General features: G+C 44.2%; 1 pseudogene; it reads left to right on the top strand.

Moving 5' to 3' along the window:
• Window positions 1-17,787: 17,787 nt before the first annotated feature.
• LOC125636346 (olfactory receptor 52N2-like) lies at window positions 17,788-18,744 on the top strand (annotated as a pseudogene).
• The last annotated feature ends 1,393 nt before the right edge of the window (window positions 18,745-20,137 follow it).

Genomic DNA, 20,137 nt, shown 5'->3' with positions numbered 1-20,137 from the left:
GAGAACAGTCTAGAGCCATCCTCTTTGGAACCCCCTTTCAGGTAGTTGAAAGCAGCGTTCAGATCCCCCCTCATTCTTCTCTTCTGCAGACTAAACAATCCCAGTTCCCTCAGCCTCTCCTCATAAGTCATGTGTTCCAGTCCCCTAATCATTTTTGTTGCCCTCCGCTGGACTCTTTCCATTTTTTCCACATCCTTCTTGTAGTGTGGGGCTCAAAACAGGACACAGTACTCCAGATGAGGCCTCACCAATGTCGAATAGAGGGGAATGATCACGTCCGTCGATCTGCTGGCAATGCCCCTTCATATACATCCCAAAATGCTATTGGCCTTCTTGGCAACAAGGGCACACTGTTGACTCATATCCAGCTTCTCGTCCACTGTAACCCCTAGGTCCTTTTCTGCAGAACTGCTGCCGAGCCATTCGGTCCCTAGTCTGTAGCGATGCATTGGATTCTTCCATCCTAAGTGCAGGACTCTGCACTTCTCCTTGTTGAAACTCATCAGATTTCTTTTGGTCCAATCCTCTAATTTGTCTTGGGCCCTCTGTATCCTATCCCTACCCTCCAGCGTATCTACCTCTCCTCCCAGTTTAGTGTCATCTGCAAACTTGCTGAGGGTGCAATCCACACCATCCTCCAGATCATTAATGAATTTATTGAACAAAACCGGCCCGAGGACCGACCCTTGGGGCACTCCACTTGATACCGGCTGCCAACTAGACATGGAGTTATTGATCACTACCCGTTGAGTCCGACAATCTAGCCAATTTTCTATCCACCTTATAGTCCATTTATCCAGCCCATACTTCTTTAAGTTGCTGGCAAGAATACTGTGGGAGACTGTGTCAAAAGCTTTGCTAAAGTCAAGGAACAACACGTCCACCGCTTTCCCCTCATCCACAGAGCAAGTTATCTCGTCATAGAAGGCAATTAGATTAGTCAGGCATGACTTGTGCTTGGTGAATCCATGCTGACTGTTCCTGATCAAGGAAGGAACATGAGGAAGTCGAACATGATTGCCGATACTATGAATATGGCAGCCAGATATGACAACAAGGATATCCAACAAGTGTCACAGAAATGCTATACAAGTGGAGAGCGACAGAATTCTCTGAATCTGTCTGTCATAGAAAGCAGGGGCGTGGTGCAAGACCTGAGGCCTGAACAAAAGTCAGCAAAGTTTTGCTATGAGCAACACCCAGGGCCTGTGAAAAGCAGATGCTTCCCTGAAAGTCAGTGTCCAGTGCATGAACTCGGCACCAGCATCGCTAGCATTGCGAGAACACACTGAACATGTAAACACATTCCAGCAGGCCAGCACAAGAGCACCCCAACCTAGCATCGCCCTTCACTGCAGAGGATGTGAGGGAGATTCCCAAACCTGAGCCATTCTTTTTAGGTGACAAATCTGAGGAACTGTCCCAGAATGAGGTGTCGTTAGAAGAGGTTTTGGAACAAATGGATAAATTAAACAGTAATAAGTCACCAGGACCAGATGGTATACTGGGACTACTACTATTCAACATATTCATTAATGATCTGGGAAAAGGGGTAAACAATGAGTTAGCAATGTTTGCAGCTGATATAACACTACGCAAGATAGTGAAGTCCAAAGCAGACTGCAAAGAGTTACAAAGGGATCTAAAAAAACTGAGTGACTGGGCAATAAAATGGCAGAGGAAATTCAATGTTGAGAAATGCAAAGTAATGCACATTGGAAAACATAATCCCAACTATACCTAAAAAATGATGGGGTCTAAATGAGCTGTTACCACTCAAGAAAGAGATCTCAGAGTCATTGTGGATAATTCTCTGAAAACATCCACTCACTGTACAGCAGAAGTCAAAAAACCAAACAGAATGTTGGGAATGATTAGGAAAGGGACAGATAATGAGACAGAAAATATCATGTTTACTCTTATATAAACCCATGGTACGCTGACATCATGAATACTGCGTGCAGATCTGATCAGCCCATCTCAAAAAGGATGTGTTGGAATTGGGAAAGGCAAGGAGTTCCACAGTTTCTGTGTTTTGTGTAGTACTTCCTTTTCTTTGTTTTAAACCTGCTGCCTATTAATTTCCTTGGCTGACCCCTGGTTCTTGTGTTATGTGAAGGAGTACACAAGACTTCCATGTTCACTTTCTCCACACCATTCATGATTTTATAAACCTCTGTCATATCTCATCTCAGTTGAAAAGTCCCAGTCTGTTTAATCTCTCCTCAGATGGAACTGTTCCATGCCCCTGATCAGTTTTGTTGCCCTTCTTTGTACCTCTTCCATTGCTAAGATATCTATTTTGAGATGAGGTGACCAGAACTCCACGCAGTATTCATGTTGTGGTATTTATATAGTGGTATCATCATATTTTCTGTCTTCTTATCTATTCCTTTCCTAATGATTTCTAACACTGTTAGTTTTTTGATGGCTGCTGCACACTGAGCAGATGTTTTCAGAAAACTATCTACAATGACCCCTAGATCTCTTTCTTGAGTGGTAACAGCTAATTTAGACCCTATTGTTTGGTATGTATAGTTGGGATTATATTTGCCAATGTGCTTTACTGCTATGATTTGTTTCAGAGTAGCAGCTGTGTTAGTATTTACCAGCACTCCCAGCTACCTTCGAGACACCACTGACTTCCTGAGGAAACTCCAATCCATCGGTGATCTTCCTGAAAACACCATCCTGGCTACTATGAATGTAGAAGCCCTCTACACCAACATTCCACACAAAGATGGACTACAAGCCATTGGGAACGGTATCCCTGATAATGTCACGGCAAATCTGGTGGCTGAACTTTGTGACTTTGTCCTCACCCATACCTATTTCACATTTGGGGACAATGTATACCTTCAAATCAGCGGCACTGCTATGGGTACCCGCATGGCCCCACAGCATGCCAACATTTTTATGGCTGACTTAGAACAAAGCTTCCTCAGCTCTCGTCCCCTAATGCCCCTACTCTACTTGTGCTACGTTAATGACATCTTCATCATCTGGACCCATGGAAAAGAAGTCCTTGAGGAATTCCACCATGATTTCAACAATTTCCATCCCACCATCAACCTCAGCCTGGACCAGTCCACACAAGAGATCCACTTCCTGGACACTACAGTGCTAATAAGCGATGGTCACATAAACACCACCCTATACCGGAAACCTACTGACCGCTATACCTACCTACATGCCTCCAGCTTTCACCCAGACCACACCACACGATCCATCATCCACAGCCAAGCTCTATGATACAACCGCATTTGCTCCAACCCCTCAGACAGAGACAAACACCTACAAGATCTCTATCAAGCATTCTTGCAACTACAGTACCCACCTGCTGGAGTGAAGAAACAAATTGACAGAGCCAGAAGGGTACCCAGAAGTCACCTACTACAGGACTGGCCCAACAAAGATAATAACAGAACGCCACTAGCCATCACCTTCAGCCCCCAACTAAAACCTCTTCAACGCATCATCAAGGATCTACAACCTATCCTGAAGGACGACCCATTACTCTCACAAATCTTGGGAGACAAGCCAGTCCTTGCCTACAGACAGCCCCCCAACCAGAAGCAGATACTCACCAGCAACCACACACCACATAACAGAACCACTAACCCAGGAACCTATCCTTGCAACAAAGCCTGTTGACAACTGTGTCCACATATCTATTCAGGGGACACCATCATGGGGCCTAATCACATCAGCCATGCCATCAGAGGCTCTTTCACCTGCACATCTACCAATGTGATCTATGCCATCATGTGCCAGCAATGCCCCTCTGCCATGTACATTGGTCAAACTGGACAGTCTCTACGTAAAAGAATAAATGGACACAAATCAGATGTCAAGAATTATAACATTCATAAACCAGTCGGAGAACACTTCAATCTCTCTGGTCACTCGATTTCAGACCTAAAGGTCGCAATATTACAACAAAAAGACTTCAGAAACAGACTCCAACGAAAGACTGCTGAATTGGAATTAATTTGCAAACTGGTTACAATTAACTTAGGCTTGAATAGAGACTGGGAGTGGATGTATCATTACACAAAGTAAAACTATTTCCCCATGTTTATTCCCCCCCTCCCCCAACTGCTCCTCAGACTTTCCTGTTAACTGCTGGAAAGGGCTCACCTTGATTATCACTACAAAAGGTTTTCTTCCTCCCCCTGCCCCCCCACTGCTCTCCTGCTGGTAATAGCTCATCTTAAGTGATCACTCTCCTTACAGTGTGTATGATAACACCCATTTTTTCATGTTTTCTATGTATATAAATCTCCTCACTGTATTTTTCACTGAATGCATCCGATGAAGTGAGCTGTAGCTCACGAAAGCTTATGCTCAGATAAATTGGTTAGTCTCTAAGGTGCCACTAGTACGCCTTTTCTTTTTGCTATGATTTGTATCTTTTAAAAGTCTAGGAGGGACTCCTCCTCATAACCTCATTGTGACAGTGTGCCCCATATTCTTCATAGGTGTTTGATTATGATATAATTGTGACAATATTATGATACATTTTGTACAATATATGTCTTGTCAGGTGTCATTGGAAAGGTTATGATTTGCTGAAAAGGATTATCCTATTTGTGTGCATGTATCATTTTTGTATGTGAAGTTATGAATATTGACTATGTATCAGTATTTCAAATGGAACTACATCCGGGTGACACCCAAGCGTCAAAATGCTTCCAGGCTAGACAGGAGGTTGTGAAGGGCATATTCAGGGTAATGGGCCATTAGGGGAAACAATAGGCTTTAGGAGAAGCTTATACCCCACCTGCAAAAAGAAAAGGAGTGCTTGTGGCACCTTAGAGACTAACCAACTAACCAACTAACTGTAGCTCACGAAAGCTCATGCTCAAATAAATTGGTTAGTCTCTAAGGTGCCACAAGTACTCCTTTTCTTTTTGCGAATACAGACTAACACGGCTGTTACTCTGATACCCCACCTGGTGAGCCTTCCTGAGAATTCTCCAGGCAACCTATGGATAATGGGTGCTATGACTCAGCAGGGCATGCAAGGGTATGTGACCAGACCACATGACACTGAACTCTTTTGGGTATCTGTATTTTTCCATAAACTGGATGGGGAAGTGTTTTTGGAACACAGGATTCCTGCCAAATGTTAAAGCTATATAAGGTGGGGGTGTGACAGCATCTAGTGGCCTTCCTTCTCACATAAGAGAATCCCTGGAAACACCTGAGGAGCAAAGACTAAACTGGGAGAAGTTCTTGTCCCAGGCTAAAAGCATTTCTAGTCTATGTATGGAAACCTGGTTGACTCCTTGTATCACCAGCCAGAGTGAGAAATTGCTAATTCATATCCAGTCTATCTAGTATTTTTGGCTTAAATGTGGATTTCTTTATTTGCTAGGTACTCTGCTTTGATCTTTTTGCTATCACTTAAAATCACTTAAAATCCATCTTTTTGTAGTTAATTTTTTTTTCCCCTTTATGTAAACCAGTGATCTTTTGAGTGAAGTGTCTGGGGAAAATCTCAGTTTGGTTAACACAGGCTTGTGGCATATCCTTCCCACACTGAGGGGAGGGCAAACTCTATCAATGAGCTTATATTATACAGATCCCTGGGCAGTGTAAGACAGTATAATTTGGGGTTTATACTCCAGTGGGGGGCATGAGACTGTAGATCTGAGAAATTGGCTGGTGTTTCCTGTTTGTACTTGCGGGGGGGTTAGGTAGTTCAGTTGGGTAAGTAGTGCCATCCGCTGTCATGTTGGGTGATAACAGGGCCTGGAGAGGCTGAATCACCAGCAAAGCAGTGTGAAAAAGGGCCAGCCCAGCAGTTCCAGGGCCAGGTTCCAGGGCCATCCCAGCAGAGGGTTGCAGCAGTTCCCACGCTCCCAGACTGCAGTCCGGGGGTGATAGCCCATCCCATTCATACCATGCAGAGCCCAAACTAGGGCCGCAGGCACCTGTGACACAAGCATGAGGGAGGGACAGTAGCCCAAACAAATGATCCAGATGTAGCAGTTATTTGATTCCTTTACCATCGTGTTCATACCCTAGCAGGGCACACCTACCTAAGATACCACCACACTGAAATGTCCCCAGGGCAACAGATCAGGGAAACTCTGTGGCTGTTCCCTTGTAAAATGTGGGATACCTTGTGAGATGAACTGCAGGTCATTTTGGACCTGGGAGTGATGAAGGAATCACATAGTGAGTGAAGAAGTCCCGTGGTACTAGCTCTGATGCAGGATAGCACATCCCATTTCTCCTTCCATTTCTGAGAGACCAAAACAGTATTGAAATTTGATGCTTAAACAATACAAAGAGTAGATAGACTACTAGAACAGCTGGGAGTTGCCAGATTTATACGCACTTTAGACCTCACAAAGGGATACTGGCAAATAGTATTGATGCCAGAATCCTGGGAGAAAAAAGCCTTTTCCACACCCTTTGGCCTGTATTAACTTAGGGTCACATCATTTGGCCTCCTCAGGGGTGGCAGTGACTTCGCAGAGGCCAAGGCTGGCTCTACGATTTGTGCCACCCCAAGCAAATTTTGGCCACTCCTCCACCCTTTTTTTTTGGGGGGGGGGGCTTTTACATATGTTTGCACTTTGCAGTTTTTTTGTTGTTTTGTTTTGTTTTTGACTGTTTAAATTAAAGAAAAAAATGAAAACAGAGAATTTATAGTTAGTGAAATAAAAGAATTTCCTACTAGTGTACTCATTTAATTTTAACAAAATCACAATTACAAACAATGTGGGTTCAACTGGACACTGCAATGACAAATGTCAGTGTCTTCCGGTGCAATCAGTTTCTCATAAATTAGAAGAATTTATATGAACTGAATTTTTCTGGTTTTTATACTTGTGTCGTCTTTTAATAATTCAGTGAAATCTAATTTTTTTGCAATAGTACTTTCCCAATGGGCACGTCCATCTGTCCAGTGCCACCAGGGGACCACCGGACCGAGGCGCACAGATTGCGCTGGGGTTTGGGGGGACGTGCTGGGGCCGGTTGTCCCTGGGAGGGCAGTGGGGGGAGCCCCACACCCTGCTCCAGCCCCCACCGCAAACAGGCCTGGGGGATGGGTCCAGCAGCATACAGTCCCTTGTGGCCCCCCACTGGGGCCCCGCTCTGTGCCCTTCCTGGCGGTGTCTGGGCTCCCTGCTCTCTCTTACCTTCCTTGCTGTTACCGGGCTGGGAGCTACATGGTGGCCGGCCAGCTCTCCACTCCGCTGGCTCTCACGGGTCACAGAGACCCTCTGCAGAGCCCCAGCGGGCTGCGCCCCTCGCCATGGTGCGGCCCCAGCCGGGCTGCCAGAGCCTTCCGCCCAGTACGTCGGAGGAGGCACTGGCCGGTGGCAGGGGATCCTGCAGCCCAGTTGGAGAATCCCCCTGCCAGTCTGGGGCCAGGGCTCCCAGGTGCTTCCTGTCTGGGCGGCGGAGCCGGGCCCTGCAGGCAGGGCTGCCTCTAGGTTTTTTGCTGTCCCAAGCAAAAAAATTTTTGGCTGCCCCTGAAATGTGCCGCCCCAAGCATATGCTTGCTTTGCTGGTGCCTAGAGCAGGTCCTGTCAGAGGCTAATGGACTGAATATTACAACTGCATGGGTAGAATGCAGTGGAATGCTGCTACGATCAATTGAAAATGGTTTTCGGTCCCATGCCTTATGGCATCATTTCCCACACATAGTGCAAATAGCAGTCCATTACACAAAGAAAAGCAGGCCATCATCAATAGCTAGGCTGTGTAGCAGGAAGAGGCCCTGAAACATAAGTCCTTGTAGCAGAGGCCTGGTGTGAGTCCTGAGGCCTGGGCTAAAGTAGTCAAAACTTCGCAGCTATAAAACAAAGTTAAGTTGTGAGCAAGGCGCAGGCCCGGCTTAGAGAATCTGGCAAGTACAGGGCTGATATTGCAGAAACACACATTCCTATGTAGTGCTAGGCACAAGAACATATATGCAAACTAGGGCTGTCAATTAATCGCAGTTAACTCACGTGATTAACTCAAAAATTTAATTGTGATTAAAAAAATTAATTGTGATTAATCACAGTTGTAACAATAGAATACCAATTGAAAATTATTAAATATTTTTGGATGTTTTTCTACTTTTTCAATATTGATTTCTATTACAACACAGAATACAAAGTGCACAGTGCTGACTTTATATTATTATTTTTGATTACAAATATATGAGTTGTAAAATTACAAACAATTTCAGTTCACCTGATACAAGTACGGAAGTGCAAACTGTAAAAATGATAAACAAAAGAAACTGTATTTTTCAATTCACCTCATAAAAGTACTGAAATACAATCTCTTTATCATGAAAGTGTAACTTACAAATGCGGATCTTTTTGGTTACATAACTGCACTCAAAAACAAAACAGTGTAAATCTTTAGAGCCTACAAGTCCACTCCTTCCTACTTCTTATTCTGCCAATTGCTAAGACAAACAAGTTTGTTTACATTGACGGGAGATACTGCTGCCTGCTTCTTATTTACAATGTCACCTGAAAGTGAAAACAGGCATTCGCATGGTACTTTTGTTGCCAGCTTTGCAAGGTATTTACATGCCAGACATGCTGAACATTCATATGCCCCTTCATGCTTCTGCCACCAATCCAGAGGACATGCTTCCATGCTGATGATGCTTGTTAAAAAAATAATTCATCAATTAAATTTGTGACTGAACTCTTGGGGGGGAGAATTGTATGTCTTCTGCTCTGTTTTACCCACATTCTACATATATTTCATGTTATAGCAGTCCCGGATGATGACCCATCACATGTTTCTTCTAAGGACACTTTCACAGCAGATTTGACAAAACACAAAGAAGGTACCGATGTGAGATTTCCAAAAATTGCTACAGCACTCGACCCAAGGTTTAAGAATCTGAAGTGCCGTCCAAAATCTGAGAGGGATGAGGTGTGAAGAATGCTTTTTGAAGTCTTAAAAGAGCAACACTCTGATGTGGAAACTACAGAACTGTTGCCGGCACCCAGTGCCAGAGGCGAGCAACAGTGTGGGGGTGGGTTCGCTACCCGGTGTGCTTCACCCAATAATCACAACGGGGTGGAGAAGCAGAAAAGTTTATTTGAAGCTTCAAAGAAGGTACAGGGAGAATAGAATCTCAAATCCTGCACTCAAAGCAGGAAGTTACACAAGCTTTTATACATCCTTTCTTCAGCATACTTATCCAATAGCAAGCTGCCCTAAGTATCCATATAGCCAGCCAATCCAGTTACCAGCTAGTTCCCTTGTTTTCTGTACCAGCTGTTAAACCATACATAAAGCTGCTTTATTTAGCATTGTTCTTCCATATCTGCCCTTTTGGCCTTGTTTAGTTTCAGGCAGTCTGACTCTGCAACATATTGTTGCAGATCCTCAGCATAACTGCTGCGAGTGCCTCCAGGCGGGGGGCCAAGGACACTTGGGCCTAGTGCGCAGAGCTGCTGTGAGTGCCTCGAGGTGGGAGGGGGGGCCAAGGACACTTGGGCCTAGTGCGAGGGGGCTTTATCGACACTCGTGGTCTTCCATCCCCTCGAGTTACCTAGTGGCCATGCCCCAGTGTCCCCAACTACAGAACCCCAACTACCAAAAAAGAAAATGAACCTTCTGCTGGTGGCATCTGACTCAGGTGATGAAAATGAACATGCATCAGTCTGCACTGCTTTGGATCATTATCAAGCAGAACCCATGATCAGCATGGAAGCATGTCCTCTGGAATAGTGGTTGAAGCATGAAGGGACATATGAATCTTTAGCACATCTGGCATATAAATATCTTGCAATGCCATCTACAACAATGCTATGCAAACGCCTGTCTTCATTGTCAGGTGACATTGTAAACAAGAAGCAGGCAGCATTATCTCCTGCAAATTGTAACCAACCTTTCATGTCTGAGTGATTGGCTGACCAAGAAGTAGGACTGAGTGGACTTGTAGGCTCTAAAGTTTTACATTGTTTTATTTTTGAGTGCATTTTTTTAATATAATTCTACATTTGTAACTTCAACTTTCATGATAAAGAGATTGCACTACAGTACTTGTATAAGGTGAATTGAAAAATACATTTTTTTTTGTTTTTTACAGTGCAAATATTTGTAATAAAAATAAATATAAAGTGAGCACTGTACATTTTGTATTCTGTGTTGTAATTGAAATTAATATACTTGAAAATGTAGTAAACATCAAAAATATTTAAAATAAATGGTATTCTATTGTTGTTTAACAGCACAATTAATCACATGATTAATCACAATTATTATTTTAAAATTCCTTGACAGCCCTAATGCAAACACATTCCAGAAAGTTGGTAACAGAACACCTCAATACCAAAAACATTCCCCTAAAATAACAGGAACATGCTGACCCATCTTAAGAGATAAGGTCAGGATGACAGCATAATGGATAGAGATGTTCTGATGGAACCAACTTGTACAAGGTAACGGACGGCCCCTGGATATGTCAATGGGTGGCAACCCAATACATCAGAATGTGGCACCCTGATACATCAGGAGTAATACATAACTTGTTTGTAACTGTGTATAAAGATCTATATCATAGGCAATGTCTTTGGCAGAGGGGAGAATAGAAAGTCTCGCCATTCACTGAGGCAGTCCATTGCCACGGACATACATGTGTACCTCTAACCATTGAGCTGCGGCATTAGCACCTTGCCTCTGGCCATAAACCTGACCAAGAACCTTCGCTGAAAACCGAGTCTGTGGATTTACTGGGCAGTTCAATTGGAGCCTGCTGCGTGGGCTATCTGGCCAGAGTCAGTACAGCAGGCAGAAAGAACAAATGCACACAGCCAAACATCTGTCAATAGGCTGAACAGTTTGGAAGACTCAGTTTGCCCTGACAATCTGAATCCCTGTTATCAGCGAATCATTTCTTCACTCCTGGAGAGGTTCTCAAGCTGAAGTTCTCTAGGGTCTATTTTCTGCTTTTCCTGCTGCTCAGAGTCCAGGGAATTCTACGGGAGTCCTGGCCAACCTGACAGTTCGTGGGGAGTGTTCAGGGGAATCATAAAGGTGGCTGTTCAGCACGCTGACACTCAGACATGTGAGATTCAGATGCTGATTCTCAGGGCTCTGCCTTCCTGTCACCGTAAGGAGATTTCCTCTCTCTGCTGAGCAGGATTTTGGTGAGTTGCCTGTTTCTGCATTAAAGTTAGTGCTGAGGGCTCAGGAAGGGTTCCAGTGTTCATGTCAAGAACCATTTGAGCAGGAATTCATTAGCATGGCGACTTGAACTCTTTAATATTGTGAGAAACTCTAAGGGATTTACCTGGTAAAATCGGAACTACAAATGTACTGGAAACAGTTTAGACAAATATTTGTTTTTAAGATCAGTTCCTTGTCTCTTATTGTGTCCTTCTATCTGTCTCAGTAGCTTCCCTTTGCGGGGGGGAGGGAGGGAGGCTGTATGGTTTTTCCTCTGGTTTGCTCACATTTTCCAATTCAGGAACTTCACTGCCTCTGCAGTGGGTATCTGTGGTACCAGAGGGTTCACAACCAGAATGGGCCCCGCACTGGCCAGATTCTGCTCTCACATTCTGCCTTCAGTGGCTCACTCCAGATTAACACTGCCCTCCCTGAGAGCAAAATCAGGGCCACTATGTTTTGAAATCCCGGTCTCAGAGCACCACATAAATTAGGAATAAGAACTAGGAGTACTTATGGCACCTTAGAGACTGACAAATTTATTTGGGCATAAGCTTTTGTGGGCTAGAACCCACTTCATCAGATGCATAGAGTGGAACATTCAGTAGGAATAGATAGATAGATAGATAGATAGATAGATAGATAGATAGATAGATAGAACATGAAAAGGTGGAGATGGTTGCCATACCAACTTTAAATGGCTAATTAATTAAGGTGAGCTATTGTCAGTAGAAAAAAAACTTTTGTAGTGATAATCAGGATGGCCTATTTCAAACAGTTGACAAGAAGGTGTGAGTAACAGTAGGGGGAAAATTAGCAAGGGGAAATAGTTTCAGTTTGTGTAATGACCCATCCACTCCCAGTCTCTATTCAAGCCTAATTTAATGGTATCCAGTTTGCAAATTAATTCCAGTTCAGCAGTTTCTCATTGGAGTCTGTTTTTGAAGGGGTTTTTTTTGCACAATTGCCACTTCTAAGTCTGTTACTGAGTGACCAGAAAGACTGAAGTGTTCTCCTACGGGTTTTTGAATGTTATGATTCCTGATGTCTGATTTGTGTCCATTTATTTTTTTACATAGAGACTGTCCAGTTTGGCCAATGTACATGGCAGAGGGGCATTACTGGCACATGATGGCATATATCACATTGGTAGATGTGCAGGTGAAAGAGCCTCTGATGGCATGGCTGATGTGATTAGGCCCTGTGATGGTGTCACTTGAATAGATATGTGGACAGAGTTGGCAAAGGGCTTTGTTGCGGAAATAGGTTCCTGGGTTAGTGTTTTTGTTGTGTGGTGTGTGGTTGCTGGTGAGTATTTGCTGCAGGTTGGGGGGGCTGTCTGTAGGCAAGGACTGGCCTGTCTCCCAAGATCTGTGAGAGTGATGGGTCATCCTTCAGGATAGGTTGTAGATCTCTGATGAAGCGCTGGAGAGGTTTTAGTTGGGGGCTGAAGGTGATGGCTAGTGGCGTTCTTTTACTTTCTTTGTTGGGCCTGTCCTGTAGCAGATGACTTCTGGGTACCCTTCTGGCTCTGTCAATCTGTTTCTTCACTTCAGCAGGTGGGTATTGTAGTTTTAAGAATGCTTGATAGAGATTTTGTAAATATTTGTCTCTGTCTGAGGGATTGGGGCAAATGGGGTTGTATCTTACAGCTTGGCTGTAGACAATGGGTCATGTGGTGTGTCCTGGATGGAAGCTGGAGGCATGTAGGTAAGAATAGCGGTCAGTAGGTTTATGGTATAGGGTAATGTTTATGTGACCATCGCTTATTAGCACTGTAGTGTCCAGGAAGTGGATTGCTTGTGTGGATTGGTCCAGGCTTAGGTTGATAGTGGGGGTTTCCTTCACACTCTTTCAGCACCATAACAGAATAGCGCTCTCTGTAGCAGCACCCAAAGCCATGATTTTCGCAGCTGGGAGCTGAAATTTAAACACTAAGGGTGACATTTTGGTCCCATTGAGTTCAATGGCAAAACTCCCAACCAGCCAGGAGTTCTCACTAAATCCACATGTAGGGACATAACAAAATGGGCTCATTTACACCAGCTATGAGCCTTCAGTGACTTCAACTGGAGTCATCCCATGACCTATAGGGATGGGTGAGCTCGTTTAGACGAAAGAAGAACTTACAGGAGAGATACTGAAATCTCAAACTCACAGGCTAAGATTTTAAGAACAATCAGGATAATTTTTGTGTGTGGGGAGAGGGGTCTGCTCTCTCTGTGCCCCAGCATCTCTGGATCTGGAGAGGATGAGAAGCACAAAAAGGCAGTAAAAATAAAATCATGTTTCTGGTTTAGAGGAAACCATGTGGTGTTGGAAATCTCCCTGGGGGAGGTCCAGGAACACACAGTGTGTGTGTGTGGCGGCGGGGGGGGGGGGGGGGAAGGCGGGGACATGCAGTATCCAGATCACAGGGGCGCGGAGTCCTGAAGCCAGGTGAAATAGGGAATGTACATCCTGCCTAATGCACAGATCAAAGAGGCGTAACGAGGCATCCTGAGGTGGAGGAGGTGTCTCAGACTGAAATGTAACATGGACCACACTGTAACAGGTTGTCTCTGACCCCAACTGGACCATCCCTCCTCCCATGAGTAATCCCGCTACAGCCTCGTGGCAATGTCAGCCATTGCCAACACAGAAAAGCAGCTTGAGGAATGTCTGGGTTTCCAATGGGCTGCAATACTTTAAAGGTTTGTATCATTTTGAGGAAGAGTTACTCATGCTGGCTCCTTTTAGTCTCCTTGTCCTCTCTCTCTCCCACTGGGTCTGTCCCTCTCTCCTTCCCTGCACAGGCTGAGCTGCTGCTGGTGTTCCCTTCACCCCCAGAAAGACAGTTCAGGCTGATCTCCCCCTTTTCCCTGGGGCAGACAGACACTGAGTTTAACCTAGTCTGAGGAGATATTTCTGTGAGCTGTCGCTGTGGGGTCTAGCACCAGGTTCTGGTCCTGGGTGAAGGGTATCACTTTGTGACAAGGCTGGATGTTCTGGGTGTGGGAGATGTACATGGAGAATTGGCCAGCACTGTGGGTTGTGGGGCAGGGTGTACACAGAGAATTGGACAGTGCTGCGGGTTTTTGGGGCAGGCAGGGGGTGTACAGGGACAGGCGGACAGTGCTGGAGGTTGTGGTGGCACGGAGAAGGGTGTACACAGACAGGCAGGCAGTGCTGCTGAAATTAAAATTTTCTTTGTGATTCTTGGTCCTAGGACAGCGCTGGGTCCTTTCCTGGCCCCGAGTGCATTTTGAAAGGTCTACTGTGACCCAGACTTTAAACCCGGGATGCTCTGGGATTATTCGCTAGTCAGCTCTGTTAGTCATTAATGGTGAGGGTCATTGTCATAAACATACAGCTAAGGGCAGCCTAAAATCCCTCCTTTACCTGTAAGGAGTTAAGAAGCTCAAATAACCTGGTTGGCACCTGACCAAAAGGACCAATAAGGAAAGAAGATACTTTCAAATCTGTGCGGGGAGGTTTTGTTTGTACTCTCTTTATTGTTCTCTCTCGGACAGAGACCAGGGCAGGAAAAAAATATCTCCTACTGAAATGATACATCTAAAGTTACAGAAATTTTAAGTAATAGCAAGGAAATGCATTAGATTATCTTTTGTTTTAGCTTGTGAATTTTCCCTATGCTAAGAGGGAGTTTTATTCCTGTTTTTTGTAACTTTGAAGCTAAGCCTAGAGGGGAATCCTCTGTGTTTTAAATCTTTTTATTTGCCCTGTAAAGTTACCTTCCATCCTGATTTTACAGGTGTCATTCTTTTACTTTAAAAAATAAAATAAAATAATTCTTTTAAGAACCTGATTGATTTTCAGGGCCCTTAAGACAAAGGGTCTGGTCTGTGCTCACTTTGTCACTAATTAGTTAGTGTATTATTCTCAAGCCTCCCCAGGAAAGGGTGTGAATGGGTTTGGGGGGATATTTTGGTGGAGATAGGGTTCCAAGTGGCCCCTCCTTGAATGTTTGTTTAAATCACTTGGTGGTGGCAGCAATACCGTCCAAGGACAAGGAAAGAATTTGAGCCTTGGGGAAGTTTTTAACCTAGGCTGGTGGAATATAAGCTTAGGGGGTCTTTCATGTGGGTCCCCAGATCTTCACCCCAGAGTTCAGAGTGGGGAGGGAAAGTTGACAGTTGTACATTAATCCTCAGTGTGGAGATTTTATGGGGTAAACTCATTATTTTTCTCACCTAAAGCTTTCATCCATTCAGTGCCTCACGGGATCCTCAGCCTCATGAAATACACACCTAGTGTAACATTTCCAAGGTGCTGCAGTCACATGAGTATTTCTTCCCATAGGGCTAATTTCAACATGGTCATGAACAGAAAAAATGCCTTCAGTAAGCTCAGGCAAAGTACCTCCATTTGACTCATGGAGACATGTTTGTAGATTTCACGGTCAGAAGGGACCATTGTGATCATCTAGTCTGTATAACACAGGCCTGAGTTTTTCCCCAAAATTATTCCTAGAGCAGATCTTTTAAGAAACATCCATCTTGATTTAAAAATGATCAGTGATGAGGAATCCGCCAAGACCCTTGGTAAATTGTTCCAATAGTTACTCTCATTAAAAAATATATGCCTTGTTTTTAGTAACAATTTCTTTAACTTCAACTTCCAGCCATTGGATCCTGTTACACCTCTGTATGCGAGGCCAGAAAAGACTATTATTAAATATTTGTTCCCCTTGTAGGTACTTACCGACTGTTCTCAAGTCACCCCTTAACCATCTTTGTTAAACTAAATAGATTGAGATCTTTGAGTCTATCACTATAGGGCAGGCTTTCTAATCTTTTAGTAATTCCTGTGATTCTTCTCTGAACCCTCTGCAGTGTATCAATATCCATTTTAAATCATGGACACTAGAACTGGACATGGGATTCCAGCAGTAGTCGCACCAATGCCAAATAAAGAGGTAAAATAACTTCTCTACCTCTCCTTGACATTCTCCTGGTTATCATCAAAGGATCACATTGGCTCTTTTGGACACATGGTCACACTGGGACCTCATGTTTAGCGAGTTATCCCATAATGCTCCCAAATCTTCGGAATCCCACAATAGTTCACCATCGTGTTAGCATCACCTATTTTCTTTATTCCTATATGTAGATATCTACCTAGCTATCTTAGACACATATTGTTTGCTTCACCCCAGTTTACCAGTGAATCCTGATGGCTCTGAATCAGTGACGTGTCCTCTTCATTATTTACAATCCCCCAATGTTTGGGTCATCTGCAAACTTCTTCAATATTCAGGCATGAGAACAGTTAGCCGCTGAGTTGCTGATACATCTCTGCTTACACGTCAGTTATCACCTGTAACTTATGTCTCAGACAAAGCTGGGTGCCTCCGAGAAAGTGTCTCCCCAAAAGAAACAAGGGAAGTAACAGAGGTGCAGGCCTGTAGCCCTAAATACCAAGGCCCTTGTGCCCCTAGTGCCCATTTTGTTGAGAATAAAGCCATAGCCCAACGTGATTATGTCCATTTCCATGGGGAAAACTTGTATCCTTTCCAAGATAGGAATTGGATCAGAGCTGTGGTCTGTCTAGTCCAGTGTCCTCTCTCTGACAGTGACAGCCCCAGGTGTTGCAGAAGAAGGTGTAAGAAACCCAGCAGTGGGTGGATGGGGGGGATGACCTAACCATCCTGAGTGTGTCACTCTAATGCCTAACAGCTAGAGATTGACTTGTGCCCTGAAACACATGGGCTGTGTAACTGGATAGTTGCACTATCCATGTAAATGTCCAAACCCTTACAGATTCCTACTTAGCTCATGGCCTCAACTACATCTTCTGGCAATGAGTTCCTCAGTCTAATTAGGCATTGAGTGAAGAAAGCATTCTTTTTTTATCTGTTTTAAATTTGCCAGGTTTCAGTTTAATTGAATGTCCATTTGATCCTGTGCTATGAGATGGGGAGAATACATTCTCGATCTATTCTTTACCAGTCACTATTTTATAGATTTTTCTCACGTCCCCTCTTGTTTATCTCCTTTGTAAGTTAACAATCCCAGTCTTTTCAACCTCTCTCTGTACGAGGATGTCCTTGATCCTTCCTGTTGCCCTTGTCTGAACCCCTGTAGTTGTGCAATATCCTGTTTTTAGAAGGGTGCCCAGTGCTACATCAGTGCTGACTGATCTCAGGGCATTGTATTTTCTGAATGATTCCCCATCCCAATCCTCCTGCATCCCAATGTTTTGCTTAGTTTCTGTCCATGCTTGCACTTTGAGCAGGGTTTCTCTGAGCTATGTACCATGATGCCCAGATCCCTGTCCTGAGTTCAAACAGTTAAATTAGAACCTTGTAAGGTGTTTGAGGAGTTCAATTTTTCCCTCCAATGGGCATTCACATTGCAGTTTTTGACATGAAAGGTCATCTGCCGTCATGTTGCCCATTCACCTGCCTTGGTTATTTCCTTCTGAGGACTTCTCTGGACTTACCTATGACCTAAATAATTTGGTGCCATCTACCAGTGTTGCCATCTCACTGCTCACCCCCATTTCTAGATTGGTAATAACTATAAAATATTTACCGTACTATTTGTTATAAAGTCTGTAACCCCCCTCTCACTGTGCTTCTTTCCTTTCACAGGCACCTTGAGCATTTCTGAGCCCTGTCACCGCATTGACCACCTGATGGCAGTTTTCAACCTGACCCCCTCTGACCCTTCAACATTCATCCTAATGGGCATCCCTGGCCTGGACGCTGCCCATGTCTGGATTTCCATCCCTTTCTCTACGTTCTACATTATCGGCCTCTTGGGAAATTTCATGGTTCTGTTTGTTGTGAGCAAAGAGCAGACTCTGCACAAGCCGATGTACCTGCTGCTCTGCATGCTGGCACTCACAGAAATCAGGACGTCTACCTCCGTTGTGCTGAAGGCACTGTGTATATTTTGGTTGAATTTGAAAGTTATTACTCTGAGTGGGTGTCTGACCCAGATGTTCTTCTTTCATGCAGGTACTGTGATGCACTCAGCCATCCTTGTGACAATGGCCTTTGATCGCTATGTTGCCATATGTAACCCTCTGAGATATGCCACCATCCTCACTAACACATGAATAGCTAAGCTAGGGCTCGTGGGTTTGACAAGAGCTGTTCTCTTCGTTCTGCCCCTACCCCTGCTCCTGAGCAGGCAACCATTCTGTGCCAACCGCATTATCCGCCATACGTACTGTGACCACATGGCTGTGGCAAAGATGTCATGTGGGGACATCACAGTGAACAGGATGTATGGCTTGGTGATACCATTTGTAGTCAACGTGTTAGACCTGACACTCATTGCCCTCTCCTACGGTCTGATCATAAGGGCTGTCCTCAGAATCCCATCCAAGAAAGCCCACCAGAAAGCCCTCAACACCTGCACAGCCCACATATGTGTGATGCTGATGTCTTATCCTTCCTTCTTCTTCTCCACTCTGACACACCGGTTTGGGCAGAGCATCGCTCCCCATGTTCACATCATCTTGGCCAATCTCTATTTCCTCCTCCCAACCATGCTGAACTCTATCATTTATGGGGTCAAAAACAAAGAGCTTCTTGAGAAAGTGGGCAAATACACCTGCAGAATTTGCTCGCCTGGTGGCCACTGACTTAAATCTGAGTGACAAAAGGGGGAAAGGATACTTCCTCGTCAATCAAGGGCGCTCTGTCCCAGTTTGACTGAGTTCAGCATTGTGGAAGTTCACAGTCTGAGAAGCTCCTGAAGCCTAATATCACTCCATCACCATGCACTTCTCTCTCCGGTTCTGAGTTCTCTCTCTCTTACCATCACCTGATCTCTTTCAGCATCACCCATCAGTCCCCAACTCTGCACACCCTGTTACTCGGCCTTTCCAAGACTTCCAGACCATCAGAAGATACTTCAGCTTGCTGAAGCTAGGTGGCTTTCCATTAGACCCTTTGTGAACAGCTTTCTTGATCAGTTTGATGAACTGAAGCTATGCTTTCTGACAGCCAAAGACAAAGAAAGCTACTACAATGCTGAACTTCTTTATCATATGTACAGTGATCTGGTGAGCAAAATTTCCCTCATTTTCCTTCATCCAATACTTCAGGAAGCCTGGAGGGTAAACCAAATGTTTTTTTGTTGGAAAGTGCAAATACAGGAAAACTGCTACAGGAATTGAGGACATTCTACTAGAGCTTTTTGGTGAGAGTTGTGAAACTGTGTTTTTGAGAACTGGACTGTGTTACCCTGTATTTGAGGGGTGCGTATCTTAGAAAGTGATCAAGCCAATTGCAACCATATGATGTGCATTCAGCCATTATGAATTAATAAAATAGAACATTACATAGTTTAGGGTTAATTGGAAAGCAGGCTTTTAGATGCAAGGTCAAAATCTAGCTGGCAGTTTCTGCTCATCAGAATGGGAGGAGTGGACAGACAAATAAATAAGTGAGAATGAAATCAGATAAGTGGATGAAAGCCTTGAGTCAAGAAGCCTCTGATATTGGAAGTTTATTGAAAGTTAGGAAAAGTGATGGTCGAGTAGGGGTCACTATGACCTATGTGTTTTGTAGAAGTTATAAAAGGTTAGCTAATACATTGTACTTTGGAGCAGTCCTCTGAAACCATCTAGAGAGACCTTTTTCCTGACACCCTTTCTCCCCGGCTAGTGAGCAACTGGCCACTGCGAACATGCTGTTAATTACTCAATACGGTTCCAGATGTTAGGTAAATATCTGGGATGTTCAAGACTTATTCCTTATGTCTGCATGTGCTTAAATCTAATAAACTGCAGTGTTAGACAGGAAGAAGCTTACTTGCATATAATCCTTGATCAGACAGAATTGCTGTGTTCCCATTGATTTATTCCTGACACCGCCTGGAGTAAAATAGTTAAGTTGCCCATACTGGGGTTCTGAAAACCCTGGGTAGGAGACTGCTGTGTTAAACTACAATATCGCCTTGGAGTCAAATAACTTATGATTTTGCACAATCAATTTTTGAGTTACTTTTAGTTGGAATGTTCAAAACACACA

The sequence above is a fragment of the Caretta caretta genome, chromosome 1, assembly GCF_965140235.1.
Source record: "Caretta caretta isolate rCarCar2 chromosome 1, rCarCar1.hap1, whole genome shotgun sequence".
Classification (NCBI taxonomy): Eukaryota; Metazoa; Chordata; order Testudines; family Cheloniidae; genus Caretta; species Caretta caretta.
The sequence above is the reverse complement of the archived record's forward strand: the minus strand, read 5'-3'. Positions and strand labels throughout refer to the sequence as shown.